General features: G+C 55.8%; 1 long non-coding RNA gene across 1 annotated transcript; it reads right to left on the bottom strand.

Annotated features, from left to right (window-relative positions):
- Positions 1-5,007: 5,007 nt before the first annotated feature.
- Positions 5,008-7,351, bottom strand: LOC122240166. Its single transcript, XR_006219526.1, has 3 exons — positions 6,967-7,351; positions 5,789-5,880; positions 5,008-5,085 (listed from the first exon to the last, which is right to left on the bottom strand). It is a non-coding gene; the product is annotated as an uncharacterized LOC122240166 (long non-coding RNA).
- Positions 7,352-12,815: the final 5,464 nt, after the last annotated feature.

Genomic DNA, 12,815 nt, shown 5'->3' with positions numbered 1-12,815 from the left:
AAAAAAAAAGGACAGATACGTGACAGATTGGGGGAAAAGTTTACCTCTTAAAAAAACCACAACAGGGGCTCCTGGTCCGGCTCTTGGTTTCAGCTCAGGTCATGATCTCACGGTTTGCGAGTTCAGGCCCCACATCAGGCTCCACACTGGCAGGGCAGAGCCTCTTTGGGATTCTCTCTCCCTCTCTCTCTCTGCCCTTCCCCTGCTCTCTCTCTCTCTCTCTCTCTCTCTCAAAATAAACAAATAAACCCCAAAAAATGTTTAAAAAAACAACAACAAGAAATTGACATCTAGAATAAGATTGAGGGGCACCTGGATGGGGCTCAGTTGGGTAAACATCCGACTTGAGCTCAGGTCATGATCTCATTCATGGCTTGTGGGTTTGGGCCCCGTGTCGGGCTCCGTGCTGACAGCTCGGAGCCTGGAGCCTGCTTCGGATTCTGTGTCTCCCTCTCTCTGCTCCTCCCCAGCTCGCCTCTCTGTCTCTCTTTCACTCAAAAATAAATAAATATTAAAACAAAAAGTTAAAAATAGAATAGGATTGTTGAAAACCAGCAAGATAAAGACAACATTTTAAAACCGAGTGTGGCGTGCTGACTGGCACTTCGTAGAAGGGGGGGCTCAGTGATACTGCATGGCAAAGAGATGGTGACGCCATTACGGCTGGTAGGGACACGGGTAACACAATGATGATGTGACATCCTGCGCCCATCCCTCCGATTGGCAAAGCTTCCAAAGGGTATGGAGGTGTCGGTGAGCCCCGAGCACCGCTGGCCGGAATGCAGCCTGCCGCGCCAGCCTGGACAACGACAGCTGTCCCCTCGTTTCACCCCGACGACGGCAGAGTGAAAACCCAGGGAAACCACAGAGGCTCACGCACGAGGAAGTTGCAGCACTTGGGGGCAGGCGCGGGGGGACCCGGGGGGACACCCCGGGTGTCTGTGGCCAGGGGAAGGGAATGGGCAGGAGATACTGGCTGTCATGAATCAAAGGTGAGAGGTCCGTGCAGAAATGTGGGCACATCTTTGAGGCATAGTGTCGAGAGAAAAAAGATACGGAGTGATGCGGGTTTGAGATAAACACGTAACTCCCGAACATTAGATGCTCCCAGCTGCACAAATATTTGAGGACAGGTAAAAGTACGCTAGAAAAGAGTGACTCTATCGAGCGGGAGGGGTTGGGGCATCGGACTCAGGATCTGGGATGAAGGGCAAACAGAATCAGACAACAGAGGAGCCACAGGGGCTGATGGAGAGGGGACCGAGGAGCGGGGCGTGAGAACCAAAAACACAACTGATAACGGTGTGTAAGTAGAGGCACGTCCTTCGGGTAGACCTGAGCCCAAGACTTACACGCTCCCGGGCGGCACGCAACCTTAGGAAAGTCCTCGCCTGTCTGAGCCTTGGCGTCCTCGAGTGTGTGGCGAAAACGGGAACAAGAGCCCACGCTCCAAATTCAAGGAAGACAAGGCGGCTGGCGCTTTCGTCGCTGCAGCAGGTAATGTCCAAATGTCCAAAGGTTGAAGCCAGTCCCCAAACCGAGGACAGTTTCCCTCAGCGGGCACACACCTGAGTGACGGCCACCAGTGGCGGCCTTGTTCCGCTGACCAGGCATCCACGGCCACGGTCACCCAGTCCCCAAATCCACCCTCTTCCAGAGTCCGCCAGTCTCCCCGTGCCGTGAGCACTCTGGTCAGGGCGACCCTCACTCGGCAGGAAGTACACTCTGCTGTCGGCTTCAGCGTTTCGTCTGAGTGGTGCCCCCCCCTTGCTCCAACAAGATAATGAAGCCTGTCTCCTGGGGGGAGCGCTAGCAGTGAACGACACCCTCCGGGAAGAGCTCCACGCCAGGGGGCCTGGGCTGGGCAGGAGAGCGGGTGAGCAAAGCCCCGTCTGCCAGCTGCAAGCAGGAGAGGAGAAGCCGCGCGGAGACGGCCAGGCTGCCCTGGACCCTCCACGCACCCACACGCACCGACGTCCACGCTGTGGTCCACAGTCATCCACACACCTGCACACGCACACTGCCAGCCGGTGTCGTCCACACTGTCGTCGGCCAGACCCGGCCACGTCAGGTCCTCACGCTGTCCTGAAGGTACTAACCTGAGATGCTTTCTCTGACATAGTGGCCACAGTGCAACCAATGAAGCACAAGAAGGAAGGCGGGATGAAACGCGCTGTGACCACGTTTCGGAAAGGACGTCAGCCTGACACTGGGAAACAAGAACCGGGACAAAGGAGTAAGGAAGCGGTAGCATTGATGACATCCTACGCCAGCCGCCGTACCGAATGTAACGGGGCCGTGTCCTCCAAATAAAGGGCAAGATTGTCACGCTCGGTGGTAGAAGGACACTCGCATGTCTGCCACTTAGCAAAGGTGCGTGTTAAAGACGCAGACACGAGGAAGTTGACTACAAATGCTGGGAAAGTTCCAGCACGCGAAGGCCGCTCCCCAGAGAGCTGACACGGTTACCATAGACAAAGTGGGGCATCGCCCGTGATCACGGAGATCAGCAGAAGGGAGGACAGGAGGGGCCGACGGCCGCAGACTGAGCCGCTCCAAGTGCCCAAGGGAAGACAGCCCACCAGGAACCCTCAATGCACTCAAAAGTGGGGAAATGACGGTGTTGGCGGCTACACGGAGCGGGGCCCCGCCTCCGAGCTCCCAGAATCCTGCGGGAGAAGGGAGGGTGTCAGCAGCACCTGACAGTCGGGCTGAGAAATCAAGGTCTCAGGAAAGGGAGACTCCTGGTTTGCTACCTGATTCAACAGGGTGATGAGCTAGAAATCTATTGCTGCTTTTGGACACACAATGTATAAAAATGTGACTTTGTGCCATCAACCTGAAACGGCTGGGGACAGACCTGAGAGCTCCCTGTGATTGAGGATAAGCTGGTATGAATGAGAAGCAGGGTGAGAAACAGGACACAAAAAATACTAACCCTTGTAAAGATAGACAAACTGGGGCTTCACCAAAATTAGAGACTTTCAAGGACCAAACTAAGAGCCTCTTTAATCAAAGAGTAACTTCAAAAGAGAACAGTGATAAAGCCGCAGACAAGGAGGAGGTATTTGCAGTGTGTTGCAACCTGTGTGGCCAACACATAAAAAGGAGTCTAACCAATTTCTTAATACAATAAGACAGCCAAGGGGCGCCTGGGGGGCTCAGTCGGTTGAGCATCCGACTTCGGCCCAGGTCACGATCTCACGGTTCGTGAGTTCGAGCCCCGCATCGGGCTCTGTGCTGACAGCGTGGAGTCTGCTTGGGATTCTCTCCCTCCCTCTCTCCGCCCCCTCCCCCGCTCATGCTCAAAAAAGAACGAAAAAGACTATTACAGGCAATAAAAAGTGGGGAAAAGACCTGAACAGATATTACGCAAAATAGTACATCAAGATGGCCAACAAAAATGAAGAGATGCCTATTTTATTAGTCACCAAGTAATCAAGTAAAAGTTTAAAAACCGCCTGAACCAGGTAGGTCAGCAGACATTCCCAGACAGTGCTGTTGAAAGTAGAGGTTGGTCCAGAACTTCAGGAAGGTGTTTGACATTGGCGACCAGAAATGGATGCGTGCCCACGGCGCAACCCCACCATCCTCCAGTGAGGCATGCACCCCACAGAAATGCGTGCACACACGGGTGCCAAGACACGGGCATCATGGGGGCAGCGTTGTCACAGTCAATTACTGGCAACCACCAAGTGTCCCTCAGCAATAGGACAGGTGACTATGCATGCTAGGTTCCCACGGAGACTCTGGCGGGGAAGGGAAGGAGCCGCGGGCGCATCCAGCAACGCGGATGAGTGTTGCCGCCCTCACATGTGTCTGAATGATGCCAGACTCCAAGCAGCACAGGCAGTGCATATAAACTTCGGGAGAAACAAAGTAACAGTAGCAGTGACTTGGGGAGGGGGACAGTGGGGAGGGCCAGGGGGAGCCATGGGTGGGCGTGTTATCTTTGTGTCGGCAACACGAGCGTATACGGCACTTTAGATGGCACTGTTTACTATTAGTCTCCAATAATAAAAAGATAATTCTCTTAGGAGGAACGCGAGAATGTTTACCAATAATAAAAAGATAATTCTCTTAGGAGGAACGCCAGAATGTTTACCAAGTTCAAGTGTATTGCGACAGAGAATCAAAGATGCTCCGAATTTGTTAGCTTAACTTAATAGATTTACACGCGTTATTTAAATGCTTGGGAGATTTGTTTGCTAGCTAGACAACTGAAACACAGCGGAAAAAAAAAAAAGAAAGAAAAAAAGAAAGAAAATCAAATATATTCGATACATTCATTCCATATAAAATACTTCAGGGAATTTAATCGTCTAAGTTTATAATAAGATCAAACGTTAATCAAAGTTGAATCTGAAAGGATAAAAAAGTTATTTTTAAGTGGGATTTTGATAAAATGAATCATAATTTTAAAAGCCGAAGACCCAAGTGGTCCGTGAGTCACTTTCTCTGCGGGGGCGAGCAGTCTGCCAGGACACAGGACACAGGACACCTCGTGTTGACTCCATGTGATGAGGTCCGGGGTCCCTGTTGTCACACAAGACAGGAATGGCAGTGTCCTCATTGTTATCATTCTGACTCCGCTTGTCCTCGTCATGGTCCTTGTCACTCCCCATGTGGGGTCAGCACGGTCCACCCCACTATCCTCTCCAATGTGGTTCTCCAGCCAGGCCACCTGGGGTACCGCCCGGGCTCTCCACAGATGCCACTGAACCACCATGGTCCCTAGGAAGGAAGGAGGACTTGTCACCACAATCCTCGGGTCCCCAGGGCTCGGGGGTGGGGGGACAGAGCAGGGACACCCACTCCTGGGCCTCCCTCCCGCCCCCGTCAGCCTGGGCTCCTTCCACATCCTGCTGTTCCCACCTTGGATCTGTTGTCTTCAACACCTGGGTCCTTGGGAAGAAGCGCCCCACCTGCTGTTCTCCAGGGGACGTGTCATCTTTGTGGGGGCACCCCCAAACATCAAGGACAACCACACTCACCTCACAAGGCTGTTCTGAAAACAACAAAGTTTTCTTAATATGTGAACCGTGGGGTGACCATAGGATCGGTGATTCCAGCCTGGGGATAAACCTGAGAAATGAAAACAGATGTTCAGACAAACACTTGTTTGGAATGTTCACAGAAGCCAAAACGCGGGAACAGCCCAGGTGTCCATCGACGGATGCACGGATATACACCACGTGGTCTAATCACACAACGGCATAGTACTTAGCCATAAAAGGAGTGAAGGCCCGACTCACATACAACGTGAGGAACATTAAACCACCATGCGGAGTGAAAGGTGGCCACACACAAGAGGCCACATATCGTATGATTCCACGTATTTGAAACGTCCAGAACAGACAAATCTGTGGACACAGAGAGTGGAGGGGCGGCCATCAGGGGCTGGGGGAGGGGAGAGGAGGGAGGGGGGCTTAATGGGCATGCGTTCTTTTTTGGAGAAGTGAAAATATTCTGAAATTAATGTTGCTGATGGCCGCACAACGTTGTGAACGAATGTACTTAATGGCACTAAATTAAGCCGGTTCAAAATGATCAGTATCGTCAATTTTACGTTACGTGCATTTTATCACAAATTTTAAAAAGGAACACGGCTGAGCTCCGGAGGTGACATTTCCTTCCTCCTCCAGCCCAGAGTCTCCCTTTAAACACGATTCTGTGACTTCTTCATTGCCGGCTCTTCCCTGGGGCTTGGGGTGGGCAGAATCGTGACCTCCCCCCCCCCCAAGGATGTCCACGTCCCAATGCCCAAAACCTGTGAGTGTGACCTTACCTGGCCAAAGGGACTCTGCAGATGTGGTTAAGTTCTGAAGTCAGAGACAATCCCGGCTCGTCTGGCGGGTCCATGGTAATCATCAGCATCCCCTAAAAGAGGATCTTCAGGTCAGAGAAGGTGTCACAGCAGAAGCACAAGTGAGACGCTCTGAGATACACCGGCAGGTGCCATGCTGCTGGCTTTGAAGACGCAGCAAAGTCCCCGTGCCAAGGCCTCGGAAGGCGCGCAGCCCTGCCTGCCCAGTGGGGACGTTGGTCCCTGGAGCTGTGATCAACCACTCGGTCGTGGGGATCTCTCACAACAGCAGTGCAGTCTCAACGGGATCTCCAAACACGGCCGGAGGCCCCACTGCCCAGTCCGAGCTTCCTACCACCTCTCCTCTCCACTCCCGCCTCGAGGTTCGGGAACATCTCCTAGGCAGCGAGTGTAGACATAGCCACCGTCCCCTCCATCTTGGAAACCCTCTCCCAACTGAGGAGAGCTCCAGCGTTCTCTGTGGCTCCCCATAGGACGCTGGGGGAGCAGACTAGTAATTATGTGCCACCGTGCAGAGACATTATGGAATCTTCCAATTAAAGGTATTTTAATTACTCCTGGTCCTGAGGCCCCGGCTGGGTCTCCCAGCCCTCAGATAAGGATGCCACCAGACTGTGCAAATGGGATTCTCTCCCAGGCCTACCTGAGTCACTATCTTTCCCTTTGGAATGCACTTTAATTATGCACTGCTGGTCACAACACCGCCAATCTGGGCAGGAAATTGTATAAACCCTTTAGTGACAATTACAAGGAAGGATTTTCCTGCAGGTCGTCAGGGGCATCTCGGAAACATTGCCTGGCTGTCGTGTCTGCCTTCGTTTTAATCCCTTTATCTCGTTCCTCAGGGCACCTTTCTTTCTTACTTTCAAAACCTCATCACGGAGGAAGAAAAACAATCAGAAGAGCCACGCAATGGTTATCTCAAAATAGTTGAGTCCCTGTGACCCATCTCCAAGACCATCTAAGCTTTACTGGGAAGGAAGCCGTCCGGCTGAGGTGTGGAGAAGTGGTTCCCGTGCAGGTGCTGACACCCAGGCGTCCTGGGGTCCCAAGCGGCACAGGCCACCCCTGGGAGGCAGGTGCCTGGTCGACTGCTCGTGTCTCTCAAGGATGAGACGCAGGTGGCCACTTGCACTTACCCTCCCCTGGGGGATGTGGAACCCTTAGAAGAAGTGACCCCGGCTTCCCAGTTCAGGGCAAGGCTAGGCTTCGGATCTGTGTTCCTGGGTGGGTAGGTTCTGAATATCTCAGAATACCTTGAACAGTCCTGGAGTTTGGAGAAGGAGAAAGAGCATCCCTTTCATAAGAAGACAGGGTGACCATGAAGTCTCTGCTAAGAGGGGCGCAAGGAAACATGGGAGGGGGCAGAGAAGCATCTGCCTGATCTCAGAGGGGACACCTGCCCACGGGTCCCTTGGTCCTGCCCTCTACCCCAACTCCCGGTGCGGGAGCAGGGCAGCCTGGGGGTCCAATCTGGAGCACACAGCTGGCAGCAGCAGGTCTGGGTAAAGACAGGTGAGTAAATCCAAGATCTCAAGGGGTCCACAGAGGGCACGGGCCCCCACATCCCTCCAGAAAGGTAGGAGAGGGAGCTTCTCCGCACCTCCACCTTGTGGCACCACCTCGACCCTGAGCCCCGCCTCCACCCTCTGGCCCCGCCTCCACCCTGAGCCCCGCCTCCAGCTTCTGGCCCCACCTCCACCCTGTGGCACCACCTCCACCCTGAGCCCCGCCTCCATCCTCTGGCCCCGCCTCCACCCTGAACCCGCCTCCATCCTCTGGCCCCGCCTCCACCCTCTGGCCCCGCCTCCACCCTGAGCCCCGCCTCCACCCTGTGGCACCACCTCCACCCTGAGCCCCGCCTCTAGCCTCTGGCCCCGCCTCCACCCTCTGGCCCCGCCTCCACCCTCTGCCCCCACCTCTACCCTGAGCCCCGCCTCCACCCCCTGGACTCGCCTCCCCCCTCTGGCCCCGCCTCCACCCTGAGCCCTGCCTCCACCTTGTGGCACCACCTCCACCCTGATCCCTGCCTCCACCCTCTGGCCCCGCCTCCACCCTGTGGCACCACCTCCACCCTGTGGCACCACCTCCACCCTGAGCCCCACCTCTAGCCTCTGGCCCCGCCTCCACCCTCTGGCCCCGCCTCCACCCTCTGGCCCCACTTCTACCCTGAGCCCCGCCTCCATCCTCTGGCCCCGCCTCCACCCTCTGGCCCCACCTCTACCCTGAGTCCCGCCTCCACCCTCTGGCCCCGCCTCCAGCCTCTGGCTCCACCTCTACCCTGAGTCCCGCCTCCACCCTCTGGCCCCGCCTCCAGCCTCTGGCTCCACCTCTACCCTGAGTCCCGCCTCCACCCTCTGGCCCCACCTCTACCCTGAGTCCCGCCTCCACCCTCTGGTCCCGCCTCCACCCCCTGGCCCCACCTCTACCCTGAGTCCCGCCTCCACCCTCTGGCCCCGCCTCCAGCCTCTGGCTCCACCTCCACCCTGAGCCCCGCCTCCACCCTCTGGCTCCACCTCTACCCTGAGCCCCGCCTCCACCCTCTGGCCCGGGAGCTGGAAGCGCCCTGTACCTCCAGCCTATGACACACAGCACCTGCCAGCGAGGAGCTGTAGCTTAGCAGCGAGTCTGCCTGACCCACACTGAACTCTGGGGACGGGCCCCTGGAGGCCCTTGCAGGAGCCCCTTTTGGCACCCACGCCCGGCCCCTCGGAAGAAACTGTCATCTGTTGGTCCCATCGAGCTCCACCACGGGGCTTTGCACGGGCCTGCCTGCGGGCTGCTGCAGGCGCCATGCCTGGGCGGGTCCACCCTACGGAGCTTTAGAGCCGGAAGCCCTGAAGGCCTCGTCACCCAGTCGCCTGATTTTGCAGAAGAGAAAATGGGCCAGAGGGACCCAGTGAGCCTCGGAGGTCACGGTCACACAGGGCCAGCTTCCAGCCTGTCCCAGCTCCTCCTGCTGCCTTGTCTGCCAGCACGTTGGGCTGGACGGGACCCTGCGAGCGCTCCGAGAAGCATTCTGCGCACGGTTTCATCCCCCCGAGAACCCAGTTTTGTTCACATCAGGTACCAGGTGGTCCCAGCATTCCCCTCCCTCTCCCCTGCCAACACCGCGGGAAACCCCGAAGGGGCAGAGAACCAGGCTAGAGTTGGCTGGGAGTAGCCACAAGGTCTTGGACACATTATCTACGCCCATCCGTGCCCCTCCCTGCGGAGCCGAGTGCCTGCCTCCCAGAGCCCGCGGGAGGGCTGACTCAGGCGGCAGAGGGTGCCCACCCTGGCCCCCGAGGGCCTGGCACCTGCTCAGCAAAGCTCCCTCTCCCCCTGCTGATGTGGCCCTGCCCTCGAGCTGCTCAGCCCATCAGCATGTGGAGAGTGGGAATCCAGGAGGGAAGCGCCTTGTTTTTTCAGAGAAACAAACAAAATAATCAAACCCCAAAGCCCTCGCCCTTTTACGAAGTGTCTGGCAGAAAAGCCTAGGCTCAAGGATCAGCAAACACTTGCTCACAGCTAAAGGACCTTTCAGGGAGGAGGGACAGGGAGCTGGTGACCGGGCGGCCTTGGGGGACCACAAGCCTTCTCCGGGGTGAGCTGAGGCTGGAACAGGGGAGGTACAGCCTTGCCCTGCACGCCCAGGATCTCACAGGGTCTAAGAACTGAGGGGTGCGGTGCAGCGGTCGTCCCCTGCCCCTGTCCGCTGGGCGGTCACAAATGCTTGGAACCGAGGGACGGGGGATTGTGGGTGCCGAGGAAAGCTCCCGGGTTCAGTAGAAGTTATTTAAGTTCAGTGGTTTATCAGCCATGCCAGGCTGGGTCCTGCCCGGGGGGGGGGGGGGGGGGGGGGGTGGAGACAGGAGAAGCCTCTGCACCTGTCACCCCCAGCTGAGCAGAGCCACAGCCCACGCACAGCAGTAGACCCCGAGCCCAGCACAGAACCTGCTCTTACTGGAGAGAATGGCTCTAGGGGAGGGACGGGCCTTTGGGGGGGGGGGGGGGTATGTCCTCTCCTTTGTCTAAAATGAAACTCACCCCATGAAGCCTCAAAGTTGCCTAAAGCAGAGCACGGCTGGCAAAAGGGTGAGGGAGGAGGGTGCTGGCACACCGGCAGGAGACTGGGAATGGTCCGCGTCAGGGCGTGCTCAAGGATGCACGTCCCTCGGAAAGCACCTGGGTCCTCATGCATCCCCGTGCCGGGCCACAGTGTGGGGTCTGACCGTCTCTGAGGCACATCTGGGGGCCGGTGCTGGTGGGAGACTCAGCATCCCCGAGGGGTCCCTGCTGGTCACCAGGGTAGCCCTGGCCCTCAGCTGCCCTAGCCCTACATGCTCTCATGCTGGGTCGCAGCGAGGCCCCCCGAACCTCACATGTCCCTTTGGAGTTTCTTCCTGATGTCTAGCCTGCCTGCCCCCCAACACTGTTTGGATTACGGCCTTATCGCGTCTGCCTGATGTCTGCTGATTCCCGTCCACGCGGACCTGCTCACAGACCTCACAAGGCATCCGTCGCCCCAAACAAGTTCAGGTCCCCGAGCTGGAACCCAGCCGCCCCCAGGCCAGACCCCCACTACCGCTGATGCACACCGCAATGTGCCTCCCTCCAGCTTCTCTCCGACCCAGCGGCTACTCAGAGCCTTTGAGGTGCTCAGACCTTCCTGTGTTCATATTCCAATGATGTCCTTAGCATCCGTGATGCTTCCTGAGGGACCGCTTCCTACGTACACGTGCTGAATCTTCGGGGGCATCTGTGATGCATGCAGATAGCTTCCCCGTCCCCTCCGGTGAAGAACCTGACTTGCAGAACAGGGCGACAGCGTGCACCCACGGTCCCGGGGTTAGCGGGAAGGCTGGGGCGAGAGCACGGCAGTCGGACTCCGGAGTCAGCCTCAGTTTAGAGAAAACATACAGAGCCACAGGATAACCTCCAACCTAGGGCCACACAGGTGCGAATTAGCTTTAAGGAGGCACTTTGTCGGGCCTGTTTTTTACCACCGATTAGGGCTCAGACTCTGGAACCACTGGCCAGCCTGTATGCTTCTGCCCAGCAGGTTGGCAAATGTCTTCTGGCTGCTCGAGAGCATAACCCACAGGTTAGGCCTTCGTCACCCCCGGGGGCACAAACGACCCGATTTCAGTGCACCTTTCCTGAACTCAGCGGCTAAGCCTCTGTTCCTCAGACCGGCCTTTGAATGAGTTTCAGTCTTGGCTCCCCGTTCACCCAGGTAAGCCCACCTTGGACTAGAGCTCACTTTATTTGCATGAGCCGCATTTTTAGCTTTCAAGGTATGTGCTCCACTCTCAGCCGCTGCTGCCCTTGCTCCCCTGTGGGCCCCGGCCTCTCCGAGCTGTACCTCAAAGTCGCCTCTGCCCTCAGCTTTCTCAGACCAGCCCCCACCCTCTGACCCCCTCACTCAAGTGGCATTTTTCTCCCAACTGCGTCCCGTCCACGTGAGACCTGTGCCCACAGTGCAGGGACCACCCTGCTTTTCACACTCCCTCTTCAAGCGAAGGGTCTCCAGCTCCGTGGCCTTCACCTGCCCTCCCTCTGAAGTCCCCGCAACCCTGAGGGGAGAGAATATGGCTAAGTGCTTATTTTGGTCCATAATCCAACACAGGGCGGCAGAGCTCTCCCAGGCTGATTGCCGATTGAATGAATGAATGAATGCGTGCAAATGAATGAATGAAAGAAGGTGTACATGAATGAATGCGTGCGTGAGTGAATGAATGGGTGAATGAATGAATGAATGAATGCGTGCGAATGAATGAAGGAAGGAAGGTGTACATGAATGAATGAATGCGTGCATGAATCAATGAATGGGTGAATGAATGAATGAATGCGTGCAAATGAATGAAGGTGTACATGAATGAATGAATGAGTGTGAATGAGTGAAGGAAGGAAGGTGTACATGAATGAATGCGTGCATGAGTGAATGAATGGATGAATGAATGAATGCACATGTACATGAATGAATGAATGCGTGTGAATGAGTGAAGGAAGGTGTACATGAATGAATGCGTGCATGAGTGAATGAATGGGTGAATGAATGAATGAATGAATGCACATGTACATGAATGAATGAATGCGTGTGAATGAGTGAAGGAAGGAAGGTGTACATGAATGAATGCGTGCATGAGTGAATGAATGGGTGAATGAATGAATGCACGTGTACATGAATGAATGAATGAATGCAGGTGTACATGAATGAATGAATGCGTGCGAATGAGTGAATGAAGGAAGGAAGGTGTACATGAATGAATGCGTGCATGAGTGAATGAATGAATGAATTCGTGGAAGCGCCATTAATCAGAAAGTCTTCCTTGCCTTTTACTTGGGTAGTTCGGCAAAGCTGCAACTTAGCCTGTAGGGTCACCAAGCGACCTTGGGCAGACCTCATCCTCACTTTGGGCCACAGTTTTCCCACCTGTGAACTGCGGGAGAGGACTGGGCGAGTCCAGATGCCTCTCCCAGCCCCCAGAGTCTCTGGTGGCATTCTGCGTGCCAGAAATTGATCCGCAGACAAATCTTTGAACATCCAGACACTCGGTGACACTAAGTTTAGAAGGGAGAAATATTAATGATGTGAAATTCAAAAACAAAGCAAAAACTCTCCCGTCAGAACCAGAGTCACAATCGTCAGAAGTTGCAGAAGCCACAGCTGATGGGATGACATCATCCTTCGGCTCATGTTTATTCATCGGGCGAGCCCAGCAGAGGAAGCCTCCTTTCTATCAGCGTTGACTGGAGAGGCCAGTGAGCGGAAGCTTTCAGGGCCTTTGGGGCGGAACGCCGTTCTTGCACCCCTCCTTCCCCGAAAGGGGCCTCAGCCAGCCTGGGCACCTGTTCCTGGCAGGGTCTGCCCAGCGAGCAGCGGACAGGTGGGCCGCGTCCAGAACAACTGGCCGCCTGCCCCTGCAGATAATGGAAGAGGGGAGCTGGGAGCCTGGCGCCTCCCCTCGGGTGAGTAATTTGACAGTTTTGACAGAGAAGGGGT

This window comes from Panthera tigris, chromosome B4 (assembly GCF_018350195.1).
Source record: "Panthera tigris isolate Pti1 chromosome B4, P.tigris_Pti1_mat1.1, whole genome shotgun sequence".
Lineage (NCBI taxonomy): Eukaryota > Metazoa > Chordata > Mammalia > Carnivora > Felidae > Panthera > Panthera tigris.
This window is presented reverse-complemented; position numbering and strand designations above follow the sequence as displayed.